We start from the raw sequence: 9,816 nt of genomic DNA, 5'->3' as shown, positions 1-9,816 counted from the left end.
AAAAGACATAAAAAACATGATATTTTCAAATAAATATTAATAGCTCCATAAAAGTCAAAATATCTTAATTATTTTATTACTTATAAAAAATAATAATACTACCATTAAGTAAAAATTTCAATTTCATAGTCGTTATTATTTTTTTAGTTATGATGAACATAGGAATTTGATTTTTTGAAAAACCGATAATAAATAGGTATATATAAATAATATATAGTAAATATATAAAAATATATATTCGTTTTTTATTGATGTAATTTTTCGTCAGATTTTTGCAACTATTAAGAAAACTATTGGGGAATTCGTAAAATAATCTCCTTTGAAGTAATAAATATTTATTATTCTTAACAGAAACTTGATAAGATTATGATTATCAAAGCAATTCTTCTGGTCAAAATCGTGTATACAGACACATAGAAAACAATAATGCACATCATGGTAAAACTAATACATTTTTTGTTTTACTCGAAATATAAAAAAAAATTCACATTATGGAAAAACAACAAATTCCTCTTTTACTCATAACCTAAGACATATTTATATGGGGTCACTGTTCAATGATTTCATTGAAAGATGACATATTTGTTTCATATTTTGTTATATGAATAACGAATAGTGTGAACTAAGTTTATACAAATAAAAATCAACTTGCATTGTATAATATTAATTGTTTTGCATACTCATATAGAGGTACTCATTCATACTAAGTTATAAGTATAAACATAAACAATTTTTTTGTTTTAATCATAAAATTAAAAATGTTCATCAATTATTTAATGTATATTGGAATTACAAGTATATATTTCTGTGTTATTTGTATATTAATAAATTAATAATAAAAATAAAAATACGTAAGCATATTTACTTAGAGAAAATATCTGAAGAGATTCAGTCACATACGATTAAAACTGTTATATGAAAAACGTTATAAAAGAAAAGAAAGTTAATGTTTATCATATAATATAATATCTTCTATGTAAGTAAGCGAATAAATAAATACACTGAAACATTAATCAAACAATTTATGGGTGGAAGGTGCTTTTAAAAATACGAATTTTTTGCAACTTAGTCCAATAAAAGTATCGAATTTTTTTTTTTTTAATTGTATTAAATATTTTTAAAAAAAAATGGTTATTGGAAAACATTTAATCAAGAGTAAGATTTAAAGTATAAAATACATAAATTAAAAATAAAGTTAAAAAGTTTTAAATAAATATATGTATTGCTATAAAATAGGTTTTGAAACTTTAAAATGAATTAAAAAATACACCAAAAGGCTTCAATTATCACAGTAAATTATTTGTTTAAAAAATATCCTTTATACATATTTGAATGCATGTAATACATATGTTATTTGCCATAGGTACTTGGAGTAGCATTTGAATGGTTTTCGTCCTTAGCAGATGAATATTTAAGATTTTAAACGAATTGATTTTGAACCACAATTTAAATACAATGATGAGATTTTTTATACTCTATTCTTCCGAAATACGGTTCTTTTGGAATAGTATAGTTACATGTTGTCCCATCAATCGATTGGAAATTGATTACTACAAATGGTGCTCTAGAAAATGTTGTTTCGAATTTCCTGGTATAAAGTTTAAAAAAAAATAACTGTGCAATTTACGGCACATTCATATTTAACAAAATCGATGTAGCATTTCGTTAGTTGTTCAAAAACTCACTAACGATCTAAAATACTAGAATTTTATCAATTATCGCTTTTAATATTAGTAAAATAAAGTTTTTTTTTTTTTTAATAGCTATGGATCATTTTTCAGGATCAATGAAAAATTATGAAGATTTTGACAATGTCGAAAGAATTAAATGTGCCAACTTTTTAGTGTTCACGATTATAATATGGTATCATTTTTCAATAGACAATCTTGGATTGCGCAATTAGATACTATTATCAAAGACATTTGTCTAAAATATAAGGTTACTCATATTTCATTTTCTGTTGATTGTAATACCTATTTAAATTATATTATATTTGAAAATATTTCCAGTTTTAAAAAATGTTAATGTTTTATATGTCTTTAGCTTGTAATAATATATGAATCAGAGCTTTAATATTAACTTTGAGCTTGTATATATAAAAAAAAAACATTATTTGCTCAACTATTTGTGCATTATTTTAGATTGGTATCAAAATTATTATTTCTGTATAAATTTACAATTATTGTTGTAAAATGTATTCATTTGGACCAAATTGTCGATAGGGTTTTTATTGTAAAAAAGTGAGTAATTCCATTTATTAATTATAATAGTTTATTTAAAATGATAATGAACAATCTATAACAATAATCACAACATATTATCCACCAAAAAAATTTATTTTATAAAACTACATACATTTGTGTATTTATTTACGTTTTACTAATAATGTTTTTTTTTTTTTTTTACTGTATAAATTATAAAACAATTATTTCTTACAGGAAATGCAATTTTCGTATTCAACTGTCTTTATAATACATTATTAATACTAACCATTTTCTTAAATCGTATTATTCAATATAATGCTTTATAATAAACTTGTAACTCTTAGAATATATATTTAATTCTGTTGGATATTTTTTATTGACTATCTATTCTAAGCCAATATCAGAAAGTTAATTATTTATATAATGTTGGATTTTTGACATAAAAACTTGACATCTTACATTTTGAATATGTAATTTGCACCACTACAGGTAGTCGAATGTAAAATTTATAATTTTCACTATAATGAGTATCTATTTGTTCCATTATCGAATATTCGATATTATAATATTTCGATTATTTTTCGGTATCCTCGTCGACGTCGAGATTAGATAGACTCGAATTACAATAACATTTTTTTGGCTAAAATAATGAAATTATTATACTCTTATCATAAATTATTGACTATTCTTATTAGGTGGCTTTGAGGTCAGTACTGAAGTACCGTATAAACCTCAGTGTAAATAAACTAAATAATGGCTCAGAATTTAAAACCTAAAATTCTATATTATTAGCTTCTTATATTTCGATAAATAGAAACTAGTATGTAAGTACTATCAAAATACTATCGAAAAAATAATAAATTTTAATTTTGGTGCAAATTAAAATTCCTATTTCTTACTATCTGAGGGTGGTGGAAATTACATATCCTTGTATTGGGACAAATCACAAACGCATTTCAAACATTTTGTATATATTTTAGGTCAATTTCGGTGCAAATTGACTACAGTCAATTTTTCATCATAGACCGAAAAAAATAATTATAATTTCATTCATTAAGTATAAAAAAATTTTTTATTTTCTTAAACGAATGTCATGATTTACGATATAAGTTAGTTAGTAATGAAACGCGACAAGACGAGAAATGTTAACAATATAATGTGATATTGGACAGCGAACGAACGACGTACATATTATGTACAAGAACCCCACGTTTGTTGATCGTACGTTACGTACTACGAATATAATAGTAATATTTTGACAAACATTTTTTATACATTTTTTTTTTTAGTATTTATTATGAAAATAATAATACATTTTACGAGTTCAAGTTGTGGTTCTTTGTCCGGAGAAAAATCGGTCGTCCACTACATAGCATCATAATGTTTACTCCGGTATAAATGAAAGGATTTTGATGTATGTTTTGAGAAAACAATTTTGGGTTTATTCACATGTGAGAGTACCTACTCGTACATAATATAACACATACTCTATATAGTATTATTACGTTTTCCATGTAAATGTTTGATTTCTCGTTGCACATATTGTTTTATGTACAATACTCTCGTCGATTAGATTATTTCGCCAGATTTTCCTACTTGTGTTCCCGATTATTTATTAATTTCAGAGTTTTTTATTCCACACTGCCTTTTGTTTGTTGTATAAAAATTAACTTGGTAAATTAAACAAAGATAAAAAAGAAAAAGAAAAAAAAAACGAACAAAATATTGTGCTGACGAGATGAAGCCGTGAGATGACGGTGGTTTTTGGTTCGGTGTTATCAATATTGTTTTTTAACTTTTAAAATGCGCAGCGTGATCCCGAGTAATTAATCGTGTGTCCGCGGTAAATTATACCACGCATAAAATAAGGGATATTTCCATTACCTAGTGATAAGAAAATTGAAACCCACCCGTTCGGCGTACTGATGGGGTAGAATGACGAGCCGAGGGACTTATTATTATACGCTCGTTTCGACATTCCCCGGACGACGCATTTATAGGTACTACGTGAACGTGTATATAGTAGTAATAATTATATTAACGATAATAATAATTATACCGTATTCGTGACTCGTATTCGTCACCAAACCCCTATCGCCCACCCACCGGATCACAGTGCGGTTCGCAGAAATATTAACGCGCAGTAAAAATACTCAAGGAAAATGCTCAACCATCTTCATGCGCCGTTTCTGCGAAGGATTTCTGCGAAGTCCAACACGCCCGTTACTTCGCGTTTGCACGTTTTTCTTCCTTTCTTATAAAGCACGATTCTAGGGGGTTCCACAGGGTCTGGATTCCATTCCCCGACATTTTTCCATACCTGTCCATAAATGATAATCCATTAGAAAATGAAATACTCTGCATTTGAAAAATGTATTTTTATCTTGAACGTGGACGAAAATTGTATAAAATATTGTTTATTTACCGTAAAAGGTTCCGAAAGGAGAGGAGAGAGTGACTTTTTCATAGACTCCCTCATCCGCCAAATAAAATTCCGTCTACGTGCCCGGGAGTCTTATCGAGTCGTTGATATTATGCATTATTTTTATTGCGAGCAGAGAGAGAAAGATAAATACTATATATTCCAGTCCTAATTCTGCCCCGTCCGATGTGCTGCGATCACCGCGCGAGTCCGAACCGCCATCGCGGAAGATTGGGAACCTCGTCGAGATGTGTTTTACTAAAACTTTCGCTTTCCGCCGCCGAGTATCGTCTTCCTTCCGTGCCGCCGTTTTAATTGCCCTTAAAATTAATTTCAAAACATCCCCCCCGGTGCTTTTTTAAAACTATTTGTAATAATTCACGGTGGTTCGCGCGAAAAGACGACGGCGGTGGTGGCAGCGGCGGTAACGTCATCGGCGGCGGGCAGTTCGTTGTGCCGTGGGGAGGGTGCAGAGTGCGCGCGCGAGTAGGGGCTCCCCGAGAAGTATTAACTCCCGAGTCCGAACAGTCCGTCAGTCGGACGCGCGTCTTGGTCCGTGTTTGGTGTCATACCCATTTCTCGTCCGTTGTTGCGTGTTGTTTCCGTACAACTACGACGTCGTTCTTTTTTCCTTTTTTCATTTTTTTTGTTTTTTTCTCCTCTCCGTTATCGCATCGGATAAATAACATTTCGTGCATACGAACACTCATGTGCTCAGCGCTCTTGTAACCGACCGCAACAGACCGACGGATTTTTCTCTCGAATCCGTTTTTTTCGTTTTTCTCTCAATTTAAATATATCCTTAAATCTTTCTTCGGCTGCCTACACTTGTTGCATTAAGGTATACACTACAAAGTCAACTATCGAACGAAACCGTAAGTAACGTTTTGCTATCTTTTTGTACGGTATATGTATATATATATATATATAAATATTGTATTATGAAAAATCTTATGCGTCGTGCGAAAACGACGTAGTTTTTCCCATTTTTTTCTCTTTCGTTCCGCATACTCATTTGACAGTGTTCAATTTTGTCTCTATGTTGAAATTGATTAAATTATCGCCATCGTCGATGGATGATGAATTAAAAATGTTATAACTTAATAATTTACACACCGGTTTACTGTGACACATACTCATATATATATATACACGAGTGTATACATGCTCTATGGACGAAGTAAAATAATTGCGTGCTTAAAATATAATACATAATTATTGACGAGTCATATTAAGATATGTTTTGAAAACAATATACTTGTTTACTTATAACTGAGCATCGTGTTAATTACCTTCCGGTTTATATTTCTTAACTCAAAAAATATATAATTGTAAGTAATAAACGTGCATTTTTTAATTTAAAAAAAAAATTATTCTTAAATATAACTGAACATTGTTTATAAATAACATATTGTGTTGCGTAATGAACAGATATTTAATAATATAGTCACTGTACAATTCTTAATTAAGCAATATAATGTTTTTAAATTAAAATACGTTTTTTAGTAAGAATATTTTTTGTTTAGTAATTTATAAACTCTTTAAAAAATAGTGTTGCTATTCACTTATAACTTGTAATTAAGAATACAATATTAATCTATAATAATTTTCATCTAGAAATGATATATCATCTAAAAGTTGTTGTGAAAAATCATTATATTTGTAATAAATAAAAAATAAATTTATGAAAATGTCTTCAAGTAAAAATATTTTGAATAAATAAATTAGAACGTATTTAAACAAATAAACTAATTACTTTTCTAAATCATCAAAATTTGATTTTGGATATCATTAACAGTTTGTTCATCAAGGTATTTCAATTTACTCGTTCGATTTTATGCGCCCCTTGTTAAAATGTTTTTTCTAATAACATTAAACTTAACCACTTACATAATATTTCCATCTTAATAACCAAACGATGTTTTTGATATCATGTTGAACAATCAAGCATGCAGTTTTCGTGTTACAGATGATTAGTCAAGTGAAGTAGTACGAATATTTTTACGAAATTTTAGACCTAGACCTAATGAAATTAAAGTCCTTAACAATTCGGATACGCTTCATAAATTCTATATTTAAAAAATGTTTTCAGTTATATTACAATCACGTGTTTTTTAAAAATATTTTACAATTGTTATTCAATGGTCATTATTAAAAAAAAAATGTACCAATCATATGTGAAATGGATTTAATCATATATTATTTCAGGGATTTAATCGTCTTTGGTTTACGTTTGTGATATGCAAAAGAACAATTTCATTTATTTTTGTTCATCGTTTAATCACGCATTTATTTGAAAATAATTTTTTCATATTTTATTTATCGTGATAAAAAACATGTTTTTCTCATTCATATAATATAATTTTGTTTGACATTTTTTTTTTACAGTTTTATCCGTTTTTTTTTTTTTTATATTTAAACGCTCAAAATCTCTGGAATACTGATGGTATTAACTAAATTAATTCGAACGAAATATACAAATTATTTTTACGATATCAATTTATTTTATTGAAAGTTTTTACTTTATTTATATCCCTTTCAAAAAGTTCTGACCTCAAAAACTTGCTGCATTATATATGTCATTTTATTTGAAGAGAAATTAATGAAACCGGATCTATTATCAATATCCAAGAACAACATAATGCATTTGTTTTTTGTATGTAATCCTTTTTTGTTTAATAGCAAAACGAACTGTCGCGAACTTAAATAGGCCGCTAGCGGTATATCGGTAGGAGCGGTCCCCCAACATTCCGACATACTGTGAATGTAGAAAAAAAACCTTTATACCTACACAGGATGAATCCATTTAAAGTGTCACACAGTCGGAGGTGTTATCACGTTCTGCGGCTGCCTCAGGTACCGCAGACGAGGCCTCCTCAAGTCGAGGACAAGGTCTCAACCTTCAGCCCGATAAACGTGACCAGAAGCTCCATGTATCATACGCATAGTAACAATAATAACGATTATTATAATACATTATCGTAAATTATATAAATAATGCAAACGTTACAGAATATTCTTGGTGATTTGCGTGGTTTATAAAAAAAAAAAAAAAAAAAATAAATAAAAATAAAAATAGCATACATGAAAAGAGTTTTGTAAAAATCATACCAACTTGTGTCGTACGTATTTATATATTTTGGACAATAGTGCAATAATTAAGGTGGCTGTGGTACATTTGCATGAGAACGGAATACTGGCGAGGTCAATGTTTCGGATGGATTGCTGAACAACCGGAAAAAAAAAAAACGTAAAAAGATTACGGAGAGCTGTGTGTACAATGTAATACACGTATGAGGACCAACGGACACCTTGCGCATTCCGGTTTTTCGCGCTTTAGGTTATGCACGAATTAATCATAATACTGGACCATTAAAACGTTGGATCAATAGCCTTTTCTGTACGTTGGATAAGATCATGATTTCTGTTGAGAGGATTGTCGAACGTAGGGTATTCCACTCTCGCCGTGAACAGACGATTATGATGATTATACTCGGAACGCAATTATTATTGTTGAAAATGCGTTTGACTGATTATCGGTACACGTATGCCTATATTATATAATATGCACGCTAAAACTAAAGAGTATTGTATCTATATAATATATTGTTCTATGAAATGTTCATTATTTTTTTTTTTTGCAAAAATCCGAGTATTAGGGTTTTAAAAAATATGTATTATACTCTAGAGAAAATGTAGGTATTTATAGACAATGGAATCGTAACAATTTTTAATGAACAAAACAAATCATAAACAATAGTTCTAGTGCATTCAAAAACTATTCTGAAAGTAAAGATAGTTTAAAATAAACTTTAAAATATATTTATTTTCATTCAAATATTATTATTAATGATTAATTATGTATAAAATTATATTATTTTGTCTAATAATATTTTATTAAAAAAAAGCTTGCGAAATAAATAAAAAAAAAAAAAAAAAAATTAATACATAATTACGGTTTTTTTTCTAATTTTTCCTGTAAAATATAGAATTAAATTGGTTATAATTGATAATTATTGAAGACATTTTTTAAAATTAATTAGACTTGACATGACTTTTATAAAAACTCAACAGTACCAAATTAATTTTTTTTTAATTTACAATCTGTTATTTATTATTAATCTAACTGAAAACATTAAATCAAAAATAATTCGTTAATTTTTTTTATAAATTCTTTTTAATATACATATAATATAACATAAAACTGTTAACATTTGTGTATTTTAAGCTAACACATAATCACATTAGATACATTTTCAATTTTATTTAATCATTTGTATTTTAATTAGAACTATATCTTAGTGTGAAATCAAAGAGATGATGGTCTAACAAAATTAATACTTCTATAAATCTTTTTGAATAAAAAATTCTTTCAAAAAAGTGTATTTTAGTCTTAAATATAGCAATTTTTGCAAATGGATTATTGGAGTTTTCTGAGTATTTTTTTCACCAATATTTGTTTTTGATTGAGTAGTATAAAAAGTCTAGTTTTTAAATTTTTTATAAAAATTTATAAAATATGGTAAGAATATAATATTGAAAAATAATTGCACAATATGATTTCTTTTTGTATTTTTACTTAAAGAAATACCAATTTTTTATTATATTATCTTAAGTATCATTGTTCAAAGTTTTTAGTTATCTCGAATATATACGAAGTATAGTATAAAATAATTTTTTTTGACTTTTTATGTTATTTGAACTGAATGGAAATTAATGAAACTATTAATTCAAATTAAAATTAAAAATAGTTATGAATTGAAAATATTAAAATACTCGTATTGATATATTTTACAAGGAATTTAGTTACTTTTTTTTTTTTTAAATACAAAAATTACTGTAAAGACTGAAAAACCATCTCAAATCGATATACGAGTCTTCAATAATCTTATCAAGATGCATTTCATCATATACTTGAATGATAATATGTACAAATTATTATAGGAGTGTTCTATTAATAACAGGGATAGGTAATACATTTAATAATATCTTCATGTGACTTACTATTTATGTAACACAAGTAAACTATTATTCTGTTTTAAAACATTAATAACATTACTATTGCAATACATTCATCTCTATAATATTATGTTAATAAATAGAAGGCACCTAAGATGATTCAATTAATTTTGGTAATTGCTTTGGTGACAATAACTACAAGCCAAAATCACGTTATGCAATAGGAGTTTA

The 9,816-nt window shown here is 27.4% G+C and overlaps 1 protein-coding gene across 3 annotated transcripts in view; it reads left to right on the top strand.

Moving 5' to 3' along the window:
- Positions 1 to 5,135: 5,135 nt before the first annotated feature.
- Positions 5,136 to 9,816, top strand: part of LOC112682832 (Ig-like and fibronectin type-III domain-containing protein 2) — a 93,471-nt gene continuing 88,790 nt past the window's right edge. For all 3 annotated transcript variants that reach the window (XM_025553581.1, XM_025553582.1, XM_025553583.1), the window contains exon 1: positions 5,136 to 5,501. The gene's annotated coding sequence lies outside the window, so the exon portion shown is untranslated. The remainder of the gene's footprint in view (positions 5,502 to 9,816) is intronic.

The sequence above is a fragment of the Sipha flava genome, unplaced genomic scaffold (genome assembly GCF_003268045.1).
Source record: "Sipha flava isolate LNK unplaced genomic scaffold, YSA_version1 212_pilon_pilon, whole genome shotgun sequence".
NCBI classification, from domain to species: Eukaryota; Metazoa; Arthropoda; class Insecta; order Hemiptera; family Aphididae; genus Sipha; species Sipha flava.
Note: the sequence above shows the minus strand (reverse complement) of the source record. Positions and strands in the feature narration are given on the sequence as shown.